This window comes from Hyla sarda, chromosome 2 (assembly GCF_029499605.1).
Source record: "Hyla sarda isolate aHylSar1 chromosome 2, aHylSar1.hap1, whole genome shotgun sequence".
In the NCBI taxonomy this organism is placed as follows: domain Eukaryota; kingdom Metazoa; phylum Chordata; class Amphibia; order Anura; family Hylidae; genus Hyla; species Hyla sarda.
This window is the reverse complement of record NC_079190.1, coordinates 344,028,953-344,048,015: the sequence shown is the minus strand read 5'-3', so window position 1 is coordinate 344,048,015 and position 19,063 is coordinate 344,028,953. Positions and strand designations below refer to the sequence as shown.

The 19,063-nt window shown below is 39.3% G+C and overlaps 2 long non-coding RNA genes across 2 annotated transcripts in view; one reads left to right on the top strand and one right to left on the bottom strand.

The window, feature by feature from the left end:
- Positions 1-7,349, bottom strand: part of LOC130356513 (uncharacterized) — a 48,029-nt gene extending 40,680 nt beyond the window's left edge. Inside the window, exons 1-3 of the long non-coding RNA XR_008888905.1 lie at positions 6,997-7,349; positions 6,316-6,367; positions 3,645-3,701 (exon numbers count right to left, since the gene is read on the bottom strand). This is a non-coding gene — a long non-coding RNA (uncharacterized LOC130356513). The remainder of the gene's footprint in view (positions 1-3,644; positions 3,702-6,315; positions 6,368-6,996) is intronic.
- The window catches only part of LOC130356512 (uncharacterized), a 147,233-nt gene extending 130,044 nt beyond the window's left edge, over positions 1-17,189 (top strand). The window contains exons 4-5 of the long non-coding RNA XR_008888904.1: positions 15,692-15,746; positions 16,949-17,189. This is a non-coding gene — a long non-coding RNA (uncharacterized LOC130356512). The remainder of the gene's footprint in view (positions 1-15,691; positions 15,747-16,948) is intronic.
- The last annotated feature ends 1,874 nt before the right edge of the window (positions 17,190-19,063 follow it).

The following is a 19,063-nucleotide window of genomic DNA, read 5'->3' as shown; positions in this document are numbered from 1 at the left end:
ATTCAAAGTTTTATTAGGGGAGGGGCTTATTCTCATTTATTAACTTTTGACATATTTTACTTTTTTTTGTCCCTATAGGGGGCTATAACATGCAATCTTTCAGTTGCATACACTGTTTAATGCTATGCCATAGCACAGCATTGATCAGTGTTATTGGTACTCTGCTGCTCCAGACTGCCATGGCTGGCTGGGAGCTTCAGAGCACCGATCGGAAGGTGAGAAGGATGGCAAGGGCCCTCCCGCCATCCTCTCAGCTGATCTGTACATTGCGCTTTCACCGTGATGGTCCCGGCACGTTAAACCAGCATTTTAGACGCTGCAATAAACTTTGATCTTGGCTTCTAAGGGGTTAATGCCAGGCATCAACCCTGGGTCCTGGCTGCTGATAGCACTCGGGACCCACCAGGTTTGAAGTGTGCTCAGCCTGTGAGCGCGCTTCAAACACCGGTAGCGGGACCAGGGAGTACAGATATGCCCTGCGTCCTTAAGACCTGGACACAAGGGCATACCCATACGCCTTGTGTCCTAAATGGGTTAAAAGAAAATGACCATATTATAAAATATTAAGCTACAGTTTTATTTATTTATTTTTTTTCTAAATTGTTATTCTGGGTTAAGTACATTCTGTATTGAGGAACGCAAACGTCTAGACAACAGAAGACAAACTAGGGATTTAAGAGTTAAACGTCTGAAAGTTAGTGAAAGGTGTTACATGGGAGGAGGATTATTACAAGACCTGAAGTTAGGGAGTGGAGCAGGAAACCCTGTTGGTGTTAGCTGAGAATGGAATGTTTAAAAGTACAGGGGCTTGTAATTTCCAGGATAAGGGCGGCTGCAGTCTGGTGGGGCTGTGGGAAGTACTGACACCATCAGCCTGCCCACTCATAGAATACACTGAGGAAGCCTGACCAGAAGGGTATAGGTCACGCTGTATTGCCCTGTGGCATTCTGGCCAGAGATTGTAAAGGATAGCGTTGCTGCATATCCTGAGTTTCCAGCACTGAATTCCTAGTGTGTAACTAAGGGTGTGCTGCAGGATGCTGGGTGTGTATAGTGCGTGGGCTGCTGTTCTCAAATGATAGTGGGTGGGGATTGCTGCTTTTCATATTCTTTTCCTCTGACACCTTTAAGAGGTGTAGCCAGATTGTCATCTAGAAGCACAATGAAGAACTAATCTGTAAAACAAGCAATACTTTTTTTATCTAAAATATCCCATGGCTCCCAGCTCTGGCCATTACCTTGTGCTTCTCAAGAATTCATCTATGATGTGAGGCTTTTCTACCCACTAAAGGAAAACCAAGACATAACACTACTCTATAGCATAACTAATAGTCAGATACTGGTATTAGATAAACCGCTCATCTACTTTCTTTGCCGAGCACATGTTACGAAGCGAGTGATGTCATACAAGTGCTCAGAGGATGGCTAGAATTTGTTCCACTGCCTATTTCCTACACAGACCATGCTGTCTCACTGTGTGACATGTGCAGCACGGCCAATTCTCTCTCTCTCTTTTTTTTTTTTAAAGGAAAAGCCTTCTGCTCTTCCCATTAACATCTTGAATAGCCTTACTAATGTAAAACAACTTTTTCTAATATCTTAAAATGTAATTGTTACTTGCTTAGCAGGTGTTAAATGGAACTGGTCAGCTGTTTTATGCAGCCTGAACCATGGGCATGGATTTTCTCACTACAGTAAACTCGGAAATCATGCGCTTTTTCAGAGAAATCATTGTTTTAACAATAAACCTGGAAGTGGGTGTGCAGTCAAAGTGGCAGATCTTTGCCCTGATCCCTACCTAGCTGGAGTCTATTGGCAGGACTCTTCCAGTCAAGCTCAGCAAGATGAGGAAAGCCAGTGGGCAGCCACCTACTTGACTACATACCTGGTTCCTGTCTCATTTTTACAACTATAATTTCTATGAAAAACTGCAACATTTGAGAATAAATCATAGTACATTGTAGTCAGAGCTGCATGTGGTTCGGGCAGTACCAAACATTTGACAGGTTCCCTTTAACTTTTTGCACTGCAATATGATGCTGGTGCATGATACTGACACTCTATATATTGAGTAGAATTGCATACTGTGCTATTCTTTCTGTCAAATTTGATGGAACTAACGATGAAGGCTTACTTTGTGCTATTCTTGGAGAACAGTAGAAACAAAAGTATAATATGCTTCAATTATAGATTACATTGCAGATGTACATAGGTTATATGTTTATATGCATATTTTTTTAAAGGAACCTGTCACCAGTTTTAGGCTGTCCAAACCATGGGCAGCATAGAACTGGTGCAGGTATTGCCAGTCCAGGACACTATGGTTTACTTTGAGACGCTCAGGTGTCTCAGAGTAATCTTAGTTTAAAAAATGTTGCTGGGACCTAGGTAAGTAGTCCTTGGGACATGTACGTGTGGCTGCTCCCCATCCGACCAGCTTGAGTGACGAGTCTTTTCATAGCAGTGTAAAGAGAAAGACACATCACTTAAGCCAGCCAGGCGGGGAGCAGCCACCGGTACCTGCCCTGTGGACTACTTACCCGGGACCTTGCTGCATTTTAAAACTATGATTACACCTAAGCATCTCAGAGTAAATCATAGTGTCCCAGACTAGCAATACCTACAACAGTTTTATGCTGCCTGCAGTTTGGGCAGCATAAAACTGGTGACAGGTTCCCTATAAACAATAAATTCCCCAGTCCACTTTAACCAACACAGCTGCTATGAAAGTATGAAATATGCAAGTAGGCACTGGTATAAAAACCGCCATAAATAATGAAAAGGCTGCAGCACTCGCCCAAGCACTGCACTCGGCTGCAAGTACAAAAATCAGTTTGCATCTAAATTCCAGCATACCCAGCATGCCGAGTCCCGCCTCCATTGCACAAAGCCAGCTATTAGCAAGGGAGCCTTATACAAAAGGTGTTTGGTTTACCCGCACTATAACCCCATGTATTGGTTTTAGTGTGGGTGAACCGGCTGTCAGTTTCCTTTTAAGTGTATCATGGCCATAGTGGTTTGTAATTGGCCATGACCTCAAGAATGAATTAAAATTTGTCACCCCTATAATCACTGAACTACTAGCACAAAATAAGGCCCCCTTACTGTTTTATGGACATGCAGGTCTCGGTGCATTGAGAGTAAGAACAGAGGCTTTGGCTTCAACAGTTCACCACGCGCTGCAATTGGAAACAATGGCACTGGCGTGGAACTTAAACAGAGCTTAGTACTACATTTCTATCAAACACCAAGGGGGGGGGGGTCGTCAGGCATTCAGACCACAAAGGCAATGCAGCCCTAGGGCACGGAAAACGTCTAGGCCATGCCTCTTTGATCTTTAAATAGTTTAGGGTGCCCTGGGTGGGATAATACAGTCAGGGAGGTGTATTAGACACACACACCCCTCAAAATAAAACATCTAATCCCCCTGTCTATATAATTCCACCCATCACCTGATATTCACTCCCATTATTGAAATAAGGCTCACACTCATCACTGATTCCCTAAATTCCCTAAATCATCACTGATTCCCTAAATTGTCAAATTATAAACCCACTTATCTTGGAAATGGAGGGGCCTATAAAGAAACTGTAAAACTGTGTGTGATTGTGGCACCTCAAGCTATGTAAGGATAATACACTCACCTTTTATGGTGGTTGGCCACAAGTCCTCTTTCATGCTTAGGGGCCTAGATCACTGAACTGAAGCGAGTTCAGAGAATAGAATCAGTGGATTTAAATACCAAGGCAGCTTATCACACTCAAGGTTATCTAATTAGAAAAAAAAGACATTTTAAGGGCGATCTGATTACAATGTACAAATACAGTCATGGCCGTAAATGTTGGCACCCCTGAAATTTTTCAAGAAAATGAAGTATTTCTCACAGAAAAGGATTGCAGTAACACATGTTTTGCTAGACACATGTTTATTCCCTTTGTGTGTATTGTAACTAAACAAAAAAAAGGGAGGAAAAAAAGCAAATTAGACATAATGTCACACCAAACTCCAAAAATGGGCTGGTCAAAATTATTGGCACTCTTAACTTAATAATTGGTTGCACACCCTTTGTAAAAAATTACTGAAATCAGTCGCTTCCTATAACCATCAATGAGCTTCTTACACCTCTCAGCCGAAATGTTGGACGACTCTTCCGTTGCAAATTGCTCAAGGTCTCTCTTATTGGAAGGGCGCAGATGTTCAATGGCATTTAGATCTGGACTCATTGCTGGCCACTTCAGAACTCTCCAGGGCTTTGTTGCCATCAATTTCTGGGTGCTTTTTGACGTATGTTTAGGGTCATTGTCCTGCTGGAAGACCCAAGATCTCGGATGCAAACCCAGCTTTCTGACACTGGGCTGTACAGTGCGACCCAAAATCCGTTGGTAATCCTCAGATTTTATGATGCCTTACACACATTCAAGGCACCCAGTGCCAGAGGCAGCAAAACAACCCCAAAACATCATTGAACCTCCACCATATTTCACTGTAGGTACTGTGTTCTATTCTTTGTATACCTCATTCCCTTTTCAGTAAAGAGTAGAATTATGTGCTTTACCAAAAAGCTCTATCTTGGTCTCATCTGTCCACAAGACGTTTTCCCAGAAGGATTTTGACTTACTCAAGTTCATTTTGGCAAAATGTAGTCTTGCTTTTTAATGTCTCTGTGTCAGCAGGGGGGTCCTCCTGGGTCTCCTGCCATAGCGTTTCATTTCATTTAAATGTCGACAGATAGTTTGTGCTGACACTGATGCTCCCTTAGCCTGCAGGACAGCTTGAATATTTGTGGAACTTGTTTGGGGCTGCTTATCCACCATCCAGACTATCCTGCATTGATACCTTTCATCAATTTTTCTCTTCCTTCCATACCCAGGATGATTAGCTACAGTGCCATGGGTTGCAAACTTCTTGATAAGGTTGCACACTGTGGACAAAGGCAAATCTAGGTCTCTGGAGATGGACTTGTAACCTTGAGAGTGTTGATATTTTTCCACAATTTTGGTTCTCAAGTCCTCAGACAGTTATCTTCTTCTCTTTCTGTTGTCCATGCTTAGTGTGGCACACACAGACACACAATGCAAAGACTAAGTGAACTTCTCTCCTTTTTATCTGCTTTCAGGTGTGATTTTTATATTGCCCACACCTGTTACTTGTCCCAGGTGAGTTTAAAGGAGTATCACATGCTTGAAACAATCTTATTTTTCCACAATTTTGAAAGGGTGCCAATAATTTTGTCCAACCCATCTTTGGAGTTTGGTGTGACATTATGTCCAATTTGCTTTTTTTCCTCCTTTTTTGGTTTAGTTCCAATACACACAAAGGGAATAAACATGTGTATAGCAAAACATGTGTTACTGCAATCCTTTTCTGTAAGAAATACTTAATTTTCATGAAAAATTTCAGGGGTGCCAACATTTACGGCCATGACTGTATATGAATGGACAGTACAGAGATCTGTAAACCTAACAAGGGGGCATACTCTACGTGCAGAGGAAAGAAGATTTCACCATCTTCACTTTACTGTAAGAGCAGTGAGACTATGGACTCATTGCATAAGGGGGCCTGGATACCTTTCTTGAAAAATATAATATTACTAGTTATAGATACTAGATTTGTGTGGATAGAATATTGCTCCAAGGATTTATTCTTACTGCTATATTTAAATAGGGAAGGATTTTTTCCTTTGTTATAGGGAAGTTGGCATCAGCCTCATTAACTATTTTTTTCCATTATCCTTTATTCATTTTTTTTCCTTTAAGACAATATATATATGGACATTTATTCTATCCATGGGGCAATAGACAACTTTGGACAGCTATGTAACTTTGTAACTCCCAATCTTCTTCTTAAAGGGGTTATCCAGGAATAAAAAGTGGTGTAAAAATAAAAATAGTGATAGATACCTACCCTAATCCCCCACAGCTTCTGTTCTGATCGCTCCCTATCCCCGCTTATCATCAAGATCTCACCCACATTTTGTGTAAAAATCTACACAAAGAGGGAGATTTATCAAAACCTGTCCAAATGAAAAATTGACCAGTTGTCCAAAGCAACCAATCAGATCACTTCTTTCATTTTTCTGAGGTCCTTTTTAAAATGAAAGAAGCAATATGATTGGTTGCTATGGGCAGCTGGTCAACTTTGCCGTAGGACAGGTTTGGATAAATCTCCCCCAAAATCTATATGAAAATTGCACATACGCTGTGGATTTTTCCTATTGACCTCAATGGAAAGGACAAAATATGTAATCAGTCTGCAGAGTTGCAGATTTTTCTGTGGATCCCCAGTAATATATATTTTAACATTGCATATACATACCATAATCTTCAAGTCCACATCAAAATCCACACAGTTTGTTGGGGATTTACCACTGCAGATTTAAGTGCAGAAAAGCAGTTGAATTTCTATTGCAGAAGACCCTAAGGACTCTACTTAGTGGAATTCGGCTTAGAAAACACCATGGTACACCTTTCTTACTATTATACTACACTCTTCCCTCCCACCACTATATCTCTCTTCATGGGAACAAGATCTCCACCTAACCCTTTTGGAAGACGAACAGAGTTTTGTTCTACACAACTCCCATGGCTTCTCAAGATGCATCAAAACCCAAGAGAATTATTTTAAGCTTCTCTCCCATTGGTACAACATGCCTGAATGGTTACACCACATGGTACTCTCTCACTTGAAGCTGTGCTGGCGCTGTCACGAGGAGACGGGCATCTTGTCACACATATGGTGTGATTTTCAGCTGACTCAATTCTTCTGGAAAGAGGTGGAGGGAAAAATCAATCAGATAAGCTCCTCTAATATCTCATCTACCTTTGGTGACGTTGGCCCTCCCAATGCCCTTATTACGTCCCTCTAAACATTCTTTACCCACCGATATGATCACAGCTGCCAAGCTGCCTATTCCTCTCCTATGACTTAATATCACAACCTCATCCACCCAACAGTGGATAGATAATATTACCAGATCTGCAGGAAAGAGGAGCTTACCTGTTGGGCTTGTGGGACCCATGAAAAGTTTACTGCCACCTTGAATCAATGGACTACCTTTTGTTATTCTCTTAATTTTTATGTTGCCCTTAGCAACCAATCCCAGCTCAGCTTTTAATTCACGAGAGCAACATGGGAAATGACAGCTGAACTGTGTGTGGTTGCTATGGGTAACAAAGAGAATCTTACTATAGGACAGCTTAATAAATCTTTACCACAGACTATTTAAAAGGGGAAATAGGAAAGGTCTTGTTTTCAGCTGTATTTGCTGCTATGAGCTGCAGATGTCATTGAATAGCTTGCAGGGTATAAAAGCAAACTAGACCTTTCCTGGAGCTGATGATGAAACTTCTAAAATTGCCTTTATATTTCTCAGCCTAGTGTCAAGGAGGTAAGGCCGAACTGCTTAAGTGCCATAGCCTGGCACACCTCCTCTCTTATCCTTTTCTCCAAGCCCATCCTTGACTGACTAACAAAACCATGTACATCAGTCAAAGAGGGGCAAAGAGGTGAAGGTGAACAAGGAGATGTGCCAGGCTGTGGTGAGTGCCTCAACTCCGCCTCCATGACACCTGGCTAAGAAATAAAAATTACATTTTATAAGTTGCTTTTATACCCTAAGAGCTAACCAATGGTGTCTGCAGCAAATACATCTGACAGATTCCCTTTAATCCTGTGAAGATGAGTGATGTCACAATACATGTAAAATATTTACAGCATTGCGGCAACTTCCCAGTTTTCTGCCGTTGAGCATTTCCATGTGGAAGAGCACAGTGCTTCATGTAGGTAGTTGATGGGGTGCCAGCAAATGAGCACAATTCTTATCTCCTTCTCTTTATCCTATTGACACATGAAGGAGCAGTAAATTACATAGCAGGATACAGACATGAAGAGGTATTGGCATTCTTGTAAGATCTGCTCTGATGTAGTTGCTATGTGATTACGGCAGTTCACTTTGCTGATTATATTATGAGTACAGGTACAAAGATTGCAGTACATCTGTAAAGCAGGTTCCTGAGGGTTTAAGCATAGTGGGAAAAGAGCCATATTCCCCAGTCACTGCCACTGTTGAGTGCTTTTTTTTGTCTTCCATTTAAATTGTTCTTGCGTCTAGAACATGATGTTTACGGAATGACTAATTTCTTTAGAAATCGCAGTGTTGAAGCCTGCCGCTGCTAATACATTGATATTGATAACCGAGCAGATTACGTAAAAACAGACATTAGCAATTGATTGCTCTGATCAACATAACAAATTGTATGCATTGTTTCTGCGCTCTTATACTGTTGTTTGCTTTTTTTTCCTCTTAAAGGAGTGAGGCAACTTTAAGAGCATTAGTACATGTCAGAATGAGTAGGTAATTACTGTGATTCAGCCCGTTCCAGTCTTTTTTTTTTCTTTACCCACCACTGAGAAATACTTACATTTTAAAAGAGAAAAATGCATTTGGAATTAGTCATGAGTGCATGATTCAGATCTGCCACATCCCTGTCCTCCTTCTTAGTTTTGGAACTTTAGTTCCTCTACTCCGCTACGGAAAATAATTAGGCAAGTAAAAATTTGATGTCGGGCTATAGCGCTATGCAATTGCCCAAAAATAACAACTTTTTCTTTTTGCTCCGCTTCTGGCTTGTCTGAGACATTCCAGCCAGTAAACTTTTACCATAAACTGTGTAAAGTCTGTTTTCTAAACATGACGCAGTCCTCGCATTATGAGATACATCATTGTCGTAGATTGTCCTTTGAATCGCTGCCACAGGGAAATAATGTGAAGCTGTCCACTGTGGGGACAATATATCAAGGTCTTTAAATGTTACGTAAGCAGCCATTGTCTCTTCAGAAGACGTTTCTCTTCCCTAGTGGGTATTCCATGCTCTGGTGATCAGTCATATATTGATCAGAATCACACAAAGCAGCATGTGTCTTTAGTTTCATATGCGACACAAATAGAATGCTATTGGCAATGGATAAAAGCAACTGACGAAAGATAAGATTATAATACAGGCACCTAACTAAGGCATTTATTGAACAAATAACCAGTCCTGAACACAGGTATTTTATATCTCAGGAGTATGTGAGGAGCAGCTGTTAAGTCATATGTAGCGTAGCTGTAGGTGGTATCTGAAGAGGGTCCAAAAACCCCTCTGCCACATAAGCAGGTACCATATTAAATATAGTACTAGGCTGTTTGGGAACCCTGTTACAGGTTGTGCATTTGGTGATACCATCTACATAAAGAGAGAGGGAGTCTACCTGCCAATGGAAATGCATCTTACATCCTGAGACAGGTTGCCTTTGTGGCTATATGAATATTTTTTGTATTGGCAAGGAATTCCCTAACATAATGTTATTGTCATCAACCCCCCACCACCTTGCCTTACAAGCAGGAGGGGTCTGAAAATAATCCTGCAGGGCTGCCAGGAATTCCCCACCATTCCCCCTGCAGGAAATTCCATGCATTCCTGTAGGGTTACTGAATCTATCTCCCTAGTGAATGGGTTAATGAGATAATTTCGTTGTAGTGCGGAGTTGTTCTTCATGCAATAAGCTATTATTATCATTCATCTCTACAAAGCTGGACATTCACCGGGCATGTTCACATGAAGCTTGTACGCTGCAGGTTTTATTCTTTGCCCAGATATTTAATCATATTGATTTACACAGCATAAAATCTACAGCATATAATGCATAGCATAAAAGCTGCAGCATCTGCAATTCTAGTGAACATGCCCTTCTTATTTATTAATATTAAAAAAAATATTTAAAAAAGTGTATATATAGATATATATATATATATATATATATATATATATATATATATACACACACTGTATATATACACAGTCGTATGCAAAAGTTCAGACACCCTGACAATTTCCATAATTTTCATTTATAAATAATTGGGTGTTTGGATCAGCTGTTTAATTTTCAAATCAATCAAATATCTGAAATAAGGTTTATTGGATGAACAGAAAATGTGCAATCTGCATCGAAACAAGAATAGACAGGTGCATAAATTTGTGCACCCCGACAGAAATATCACATTAATATTGAGTTGAGCCTCCTTTAGCGGAAGTAACAGCCTCTAGACCAGTGGTCTTCAACCTGCGGACCTCCAGATGTTTCAAAACTACAACTCCCAGCATGCCCGGACAGCCGATGGCTGTCCGGGCATGCTGGGAGTTGTAGTTTAGCAACATTTGGAGGTCCGCAGGTTGAAGACCACTGCTCTAGACGCTTCTTATAGTCTGTAATAAATGTGTGGATTCTGAGGGAAGGGATTTTGGACCATTCCTCCTTCCATCTCCAGTTCAGTTCGGTTTGATGGTTGCCGAGCATGGACAGCCCGTTTCACATCACACCACAGATAAAAAAAAAAAATATATATATATATATATATATATATATATATATATACATACAGTGTGTGTGTAGTAAATGGGAACATACTAAATATTACCCTCATCATAAGATTCCTTTAACTGTAGAGAGGAAGACTGATTTTTGCTTGCAAGGGTATGAGAATTTGGTCCCAAAATAGAAGAATTATTAGGATAATTCATTATTCTGGGAACCTCTAATAAATATGTATATTATATTGATGGTATCATAGGCGGTATCATTTTATTTAATTGATAATTCAGAATATGGTATGAGCTTGCATCTTGCATGTACATATATGAAAAGCCTTCAGGTGCAGAACAATGGTCGTTTTTTGTCTTGCCCCTCTTTACTTTGCTATGACTTACCTCCAGCTCTAATGCAGTGGTTCTACAATTGGCTCTAGTGTTATTCTTAGATCGGAAATGCACTGAAGTACTATATTGGACTTTTCAGAAGAGATTAGATTCTCCCTCCACCTACGCTGAACTATCATAAGCGATAGAGCTGAAATGTTCACACTTGCTTTGAAGTGTCAGTTTATTGCTGCAGACATTTTTGTGGAAGGTGTGCCCTTTTTATTGATACAATACCAAAGTACACATTTCACATTCTTTCGTCATGAGTCACCGATGTATAGAAGCAGTTAGCGATTTTTTTGGGGGATTTTTTTTTACCACCACATTAAAATTCCATGGTTTTGCATGTTATAACGTATGGTACTCCTCATACCTGTAATATCTTCTTCTTATTATTAGAAAAGAATTACAAAAAAAAAAAAAAAGTCCTAGCATTTTTTTAATTCTTGACATAGCACAAATGACTAACTTGAGCTTTCTTGCAGGTGGAACAGAATTCAATTATTTTATGCAAATCAGCCTCATACGTGTCTTATCTAGTGCCATTTTTGTATTTGGTAACCAAATAGAAGTACCTAAAAATCTATAGAGATGGTGCACAGTCAATACCAAGAAACAAAAATTCCCTATGTATATAAAAATACATAAACAAGCCCAAGTGGATATGTAAGATAGATTCCGTATTTTTCGCCGTATAAGACGCACTTTTTCTTCCCCAAAACTGGGGGGGAAAGTTGGTGCATCTTATACGGCGAATATCTGCGGCCATCAATGGCCGGGACCCGCCGCTAATACAGGACATCACCGATCGCGGTGATGCCCTGTATTAACCCTTCAGACGCGGCGATCAAAGCTAACCGCCGCGTCTGAAGCGAAAATAACACTAACCCGGCTGCTCAGTCGGGCAGTTCAGGACCGCCACAGTGAAATCGCGGTGTCCCGAACAGCCTACAGGACACCGGGAGGGACCTTACCTGCCTCCTCGGTGTTTTCTCCGTGCCGGGATCCCCTGCGCTCTCCTTCGACGTCATCACGTCGCCGCGCACGCCGTCATCCAATAGGAGCGGCGTGATGACGGCGACGTGATGACGGCGACGGAGAGCGTGGATCCCGGGGAAGAAGAAGTCCGGAGGGTCGGGGACACCACAGGGACGCGGCGACAGCGATGGAGCAACATCCAGGGCACCGGTGACGGGTCCGGAGCGGCGGGGACACGTGAGTGCTACCTCCTATACCAGTGGTCTTCAACCTGCGGACCTCCATATGTTGCAAAACTACAACTCCCAGCATGCCCGGACAGCCAACGGTTGCAACATATGGAGGTCCGCAGGTTGAAGACCACTGTTGGGTTCAGAATCTTTATTTTTTTAGATTTGGCACCTATAAATCGGGTGCGTGTTATACGCCGGTGCGTCCTATAGGGCGAAAAATACGGTAGATACCTTTCATGCTCAGTCATTGTTAGAAAATGGTTCCGTGGGTATCGTGGTTTATTTATAAATAAGATATTAAATACAGATTTTATACAGATTGTTATTAAAGGGGTTATCCAGGAAAAAACTTTTTTATATATATCAACTGGCTCCAGAAGGTTTAACAGATTTGTAAATTACTTCTATTAAAAAATCTTAATCCTTTCAGTACTTATGAGCTTCTGATGTTAAGGTTGTTCTTTTCTGTCTAAGTGCTCTCTGATGACACGTGTCTCAGGAACCGCCCAGTTTAGAAGAGGTTTGCTATGGGGATTTGCTTCTAAACTGGGTGGTTCCCGAGACGCGTGTCATCAGAGAGGACTTAGACAGAAAAGAACAACCTTAACTTCAGAAGCTCATAAGTACTGAAAGGATTAAGATTTTTTTTATAGAAGTAATTTACATATCTGTTTAACTTTCTGGAGCCAGTTGATATATAAAAAAATGTTTTTTTCCTGGATTACCCCTTTAAATAGATGAATTAATTACCGTATAGAGCAACGTTTTCCAAACAGTGTGTCTCCAGCTTTTGCAAAACTACAACCCCCAGCATGCTCGGACAGCCGTTGGCTGTCCGGGCATGCTGGGAGTTGTAGTTTTGCAACAGCTGGAGACAAAGTATTTGGAAAACACTGAGAAAGCGGAATAAAGTGATGTGCCCAAGGATAAGGTAATGGGAAATGTTAGCAAAAGAGTCTTCCTACAGTTCTAAGCTTTAGCAATATAGTAATGATAACATCTGTTTATGTAGCACTAACCTGTTCCACTACATTGAGGAAAAACATTAAACCTACAAAAAGAAAAAGAGTTTAAAAAAAAACATTTTCACTAAATAAAAGAGAGGTGGGAACATGTTGAGAAAAAATCCTAATGGGGTCAAGTGGCAGAAACTAGTGATTCACTTGCAATTTCCTTGTTTTTTAAGCACATTAGGAATCAAATGAGATTAAAAAAAAAAAAAATCTTGAACCCCCAAATATTTTTCTTAAGAAACAGAATTACTTGTATGATTTGTTTAGGAAACTTGGTGATAAAAAAAAGATGATGTCAACCATGTAGTCTGCTTTAAATCTGTTTTACCTTTCCACATGTTTTTGACAATTTATTTACATTTTTTTTTATTACACTTTTGGATATTCCTTGTTCCATACAGACCATGATGCAAGGGTATAAAAACTGTAGACTGTGATATTGTATAAGAACATAAGTGAACTCTTAGGGATATGGTACCTTTTACAGAATTACTGACAACCAAGGGGAGTTTACAGCAGTTTGGCAAAAAAGAAGGATTTATATTTTTTAAATTTTTTTTTTTTTTCTTAAATAGGATCATTGGGAAATGAATGATTTTTTTTACACGTCAAAGAAAACACAATATAATACTTGACTAAGAGATAACCTGCGGCACACTGAAAAGCAATCTACTGTTGCTGGCTAGTGGCATTAGAAATATATAATATAAGAACTTAGTATTTAGATCAATTGTAACGATGACAACAATAAAAACTATAGGAGATTTATACAGTTTTTTGTAAATTTTTTCACATTTCCTTACACAAGGTTAGGCATCAGTACTTACAGTTTTATCATACCTATTTGTTCATAGTCTTATTTTGAGTAGGGTCCCTATTTGGTGTCATATGGTTTCTTTACACCTCTTTGAGGTATGGTCACACAGGACAGATGCAATGCTGCGATTTGTTGCAGATTTGGTGTAGATTTTGACTCCCTATTAAAGTTAATTGGGGAAATTTGCAATAAATTTGCAGGATTTCTGTTCTGTGTGAACTTATCCATACAGTGTAGTTCATTGGAAATTGCTTTAGTTTAGTTTAGTTTAATTTTCATATATACGGTTCCAGTGTCCTTACATATTTGCTCTCGGCTATTGCTTCTGTTCTATCTGACACAGTTTTGGTGAAGTATACAAGTTAATTACATCCCTTTGGCTATATTAGGCATTACACATGACCTGTATGCTTGTATATCTTTTTTATTAATAGTATCTGTTTAACTGCATGCCCTTTTTCATCATAGAATACCAGTTTTATAAATCAGATCATCGGAAACATTACATTTGACATTGCTTTATATTTGTCAGTGTCTAAAATGATTATATATATATATATATATATATATATATATATATATATACTGTATATATATATATATATATATATATATATATATATATATATATATATATAAATATGTAGCAGACTTATTATATCAAAATTAGACCCATTGATTTCTCTCCCCCATTATGAAATTAATAGCTGTCTTTTTTATCTCAAATTTACATTTGGCTTCAGTGAAAATTCTTCAATACTTTATTTTTCTCTTGGAAATAACGGGACTTTACGTTCTGCTGTTCTTTCTTATCCAATACATTTCCACATTGTTTTTGTTTTGTTTTGTTTTTGTAAAACCCAAAAACAGATTGGAATGAAACTATTTGTCGTAATTCAAAAATGATAACTTTTGTTTACTATACCATAGAATTTGTATTGCATAACATTCCTGTGCTTCATCAAAGTTGCTCATTTAGTGAATAATAAACCCCCTCCCCTATCTATATTATATTATTTTATTTGAGCCCTTGAGGAAAGTCTTTTTCGGTCACATAGTTCACGTATCAGTATCATACAAAATTTTATGATTGTCCTTTTGTTTATACTTTTACTATTATTTTTATTATTTTTGTCTGTTGTACTTTTATTTTATGTGACATTTCTACTTTAAAAAAGTAGAATAAAAAGTAGAATAAAGTAATATAACTTCCGTTCAATGACACTGGAATGCACTGAGCAGTAGGGGCCACCATCTAGCTGCACTTACTGTCTTCATCCCTCCTAGTTAGCTAATTGTTTCCTTTGTGAGTAGTTTCTTTACGCTGCTGCTGCTACTATAAGTGCCAGACATGTTTCCTGTGAAAGATATGAGCTAGTGGCTGCTCAGTGCTCAGTATCTGTGTCTGTGTGAGGCGTTTCCTGCAGTTTCTCCTGGGCGTTTTCAGCTCCAGAGTACTGCCTAGTTTTTTCTGAATGAGTGTCCTTTGTGTAACCTCAGTAATTCAGAACTTCTTTGATTCAGATGGGACTGCCCTTTTTTGACGTGATCGCTTGCACCCAGCAGCATGTGATTGGTCAGCCTCTAATTGGCGCTACTCTATAAGACTCCAAGCACTTGAGTTATGCTAAACTTTCTCATTCCTGCCTATCTGACAATCACACACTTCAGGCCAAGCTCTATGGGAAACTCTGGATTTATCAATTGCATTGACAGAAAGCAGGCTCTGTGGAGGGACTCAAGGACTGGAATTGAATGTGCTCTTCTAGGATTGTGTGCTGCTGGTTAAACCCTCAGGAATTCCAGCTATAAGGCTTCTACTCTAGCCGTCTCTAGTCACTTCTGGATGTCAGGAGGAAACCAGAGGAGTTCATGTACAGAAAGCTGAATAATGTTCTTTTCTCTTTCCTCTAGCATGAAAGAATGAGGCTAGAACAAGAGCCGAGTAACTTTTCCATTCGTCTTTTCGGTGAGTTCAATAAGTGAAATTTCTTTCTTAATTTTGTATTTAGGAAACTGATGTAATAGGGACATATGTGATATTAGATATGTAGTATTCCTGTTTAGAATTTCTCTTTGTGCTTTGTAAATAGGAATGAGATTAAATATCTACTTTGTATCTTAGAGGCTAGTACAGAGGGAACAGTCTTTTACTAGTTAAATCATCACTACTGACTTGCTTGAAGCACATGGCAGGAACGGTCTCCTACTGACGTAATGCTAATGACAGACGACATAGCGAGTCACAAGTATTTACTAAGCCACAGTCTGTTAAATGTTAAGATAGAAAAGTTATGATACAATAGTTTCTTTCATTCACAGAGACTTGTTCTCACAAATCTGTAACAAGCAATGCAATGATAAAAAAGGGGATCTGTGTCTCAGGGTCTTGCATGTAACTTTTATATTGCAATGAGGTCTCCTGAAAACTAAAATAATAATTATATATATATATATATATATATATATATATATATATATATATATATACTCTGTGCTGTAGTATTGTCCTGTCCTGCCCAGACCTCTCACAGTAACTTCCTATTGTACCGGAAAGAGAAATCCCTGTGAGAACAGATGTGTCAGGGTTGTTCAATACTGACCACTGCAAGGGGGTGTTATAAGGTAGATCGAGAAAAGTGCCAGAGCACAGGTGCTCAACTCTACACATGGATAGTTTCCTTGTATGTACCGCTTGACATTGGGAGATATATATATATATATATATATATATATATATATATATATATATATATTGTATGTACCGCTTGGCATTGGGAGATATATATTATATTACAACACAGCTGACTAGTTTGCCTTGTTACTCTGTCATCATGTCTCTTAACAAGGTTATAAACTTTAGTGCCCTGTCTGTTTTATGACCCCTCCTGTGTACTGAAGATCTGAACAGGAAACATTTTCTTAAAGCATAAAAGGAGCCGACAGTGATAAGAAAAATGTTCAAGGATCAATGTCCGTCAACTATCCAGAGTTTTTACATTGTCCCCAGGTGAAGGTGTGCCAGCATTTTATTAGCTTAGTGCAGGGCTCCCCGAGTGTTACCTCTTGTGTTCAAATGACAGCATCTGAATTAATGTGGCTGCATGTGACTGTGTGAACAAAGGACTTATATACTTTTATGTTTTTTCCTTTTTTTTTTCTTGGCTGCAGAAAATTGGAGGAAGTGGCCTGTTAGCAGATGGCATGCTGATTAGTGAAGTCAAGTGCTACATAATCTAATGCCACGACGGTGTATGAGCCTCTGTAAGTAACGTCATATCCTCATTCCTTCCTACGTGAACTAGCTATGTCACATCCTTCTGTCTAAATATCCTAAGCACTTCAACTTCTGCTTGTGACGCCTGCCCTCAAATGTCACGCTAGTGATCTAATTTGTGCTCTGATGTGGAAAATGTGTGGGATTGTCCTGTGCTGCTCCAAGCTGTAGCTGCGTGCTCTTAGGAGTGTTTTCTGTGTGCTAAAGCTTCTCCTAGCTATGTATATAGCCTGAATGCCAGAAGCCTTACGACATGTGGATCTTTTATTGTCTGCATTGAAGCCTGCCTAATTGTTCTCATAACTGCATTTCTTATAATGTCTTGTAAAATAAAATATGGGATTCCATCTTAAAAGTTTTTATGATGAAACAAATAGACGAAAACTGGATATGGATAAGTATGAAGCTGTCAATGATGCATTTTTTCAGAAAAAGAAAAAAAAAACTGCACGAAAACTAGCCAGTATGAGCTATTATGTCTAAGTCCTAAAAATATTCAATAAATTACTATACTGTCATGCCAGACTCGCAAAGAGTTTTTGGCACAGAAAAGCATATGCAATGTGCTCCCTGTTGGGCATTTCTAAATATGCCAAAATAAGACACTTATTCCTAATGTATCCCTTAGGATTAGCCCAACTTAATGGGGTTTAACTTTGTCCATGACTATGGGTAAAAGAAGAAAATTCTGGATAGAAATCTAAGGCTACTTATTAGATTAAAAAAAAAAAAAAATCTGAGGCCACCTTTGGAATTTCTGTCACATAGTTCACCGTATATTTTTGCACTATAGGAAATGTATACCATGTGAACATACCCTAAAAGGGATATTTTAATATGACTCCCTTTGAGGTCTGCTGCTCCAAAACCTTATCTCGTGTTCAGATTTAGAGTATGTCTTGGTCTAAAGAACCTGTCTATTGCTTTAAATGGAAACTGTGCATGCTTAGTGTATCAAGTGGTTTCACTGCAGGAAAATCGAACACTTAGAGCCCATTTACGTGGGAGAATTCCCAAGCAGAATCCAGCGTAAAAACTCTGCTTGGAAATTCTGTTTTCTACTGTGATTCTACTGTATCGTACACATGGCAGAATTACCACAGCAGAAAATACTGACATAGAAATTTAAGTTTTGAACCCTGAATAAAGAATGCAGGAATCCTCTCGAAAATCTAACGTGTCCATGGAGGCGGTGCATTTTCGAGTTGCCCTAGCACACAGATTGTCCACCTGGAATTTTTCTGGGTGAATATTCTGCCATCTGAATGAGCTTTTACTGTCAGGTTTCTGTCTATACCATAGAGTGGCAGTGTGGATTCTGAATTGTTACACCATTCATTGAAACCCTGTCTCTACAAGGTCATGTGAGTGAGGGGTTCTCAGTACCTCCATTTTAGTTATTAGAGGGGTGCCAATAGTGGGACCCCATCATTTGCACCTCTATCACTTATCCTGTGGCTTGTTAATAAATATATTTTTAGGGAAATTACCCCTTAGCCTATTGCTCTCTCCATGGGAGGCACCTGCTTCTTTACAGATACATGGGGGGAATAACTGTGGAGATCAGGCAAAATAGGAGCCCAACCGAATTTAATTTGTGATCCAGACAGGACTTCTTTTGACATTAGTGTGTATTACTTGATCCCAGACAGTAGATTTCCTAACAATTTTCATGCCATGGAGGGTGCTGGGTGCTGGAACCCACTGGCTTTCATGTTTTTTTTTTTTTTTGTTTTGTATGGACATCCTAAAGATCTATTTAAGACCATGCTGTATGGCCTGAAAATGTACTATATAATAAGACGTAAAATGAGAAGTGTTGTATTTCATGGAATCCATTAAAGTCTCTTATCTGCCGCAGTATGGTTAAATTGGGGGTTATTACTTCTGTCCTCTTGAAGTTGGAAGCAGGGGACCCAAGAAGGCTAAAAGGTGATATCATTTGGTGTATTATTAGATTAAATCATGGTCTTAGATCTGAACTTACACAGTTGCTGGCTGCCTTCTGA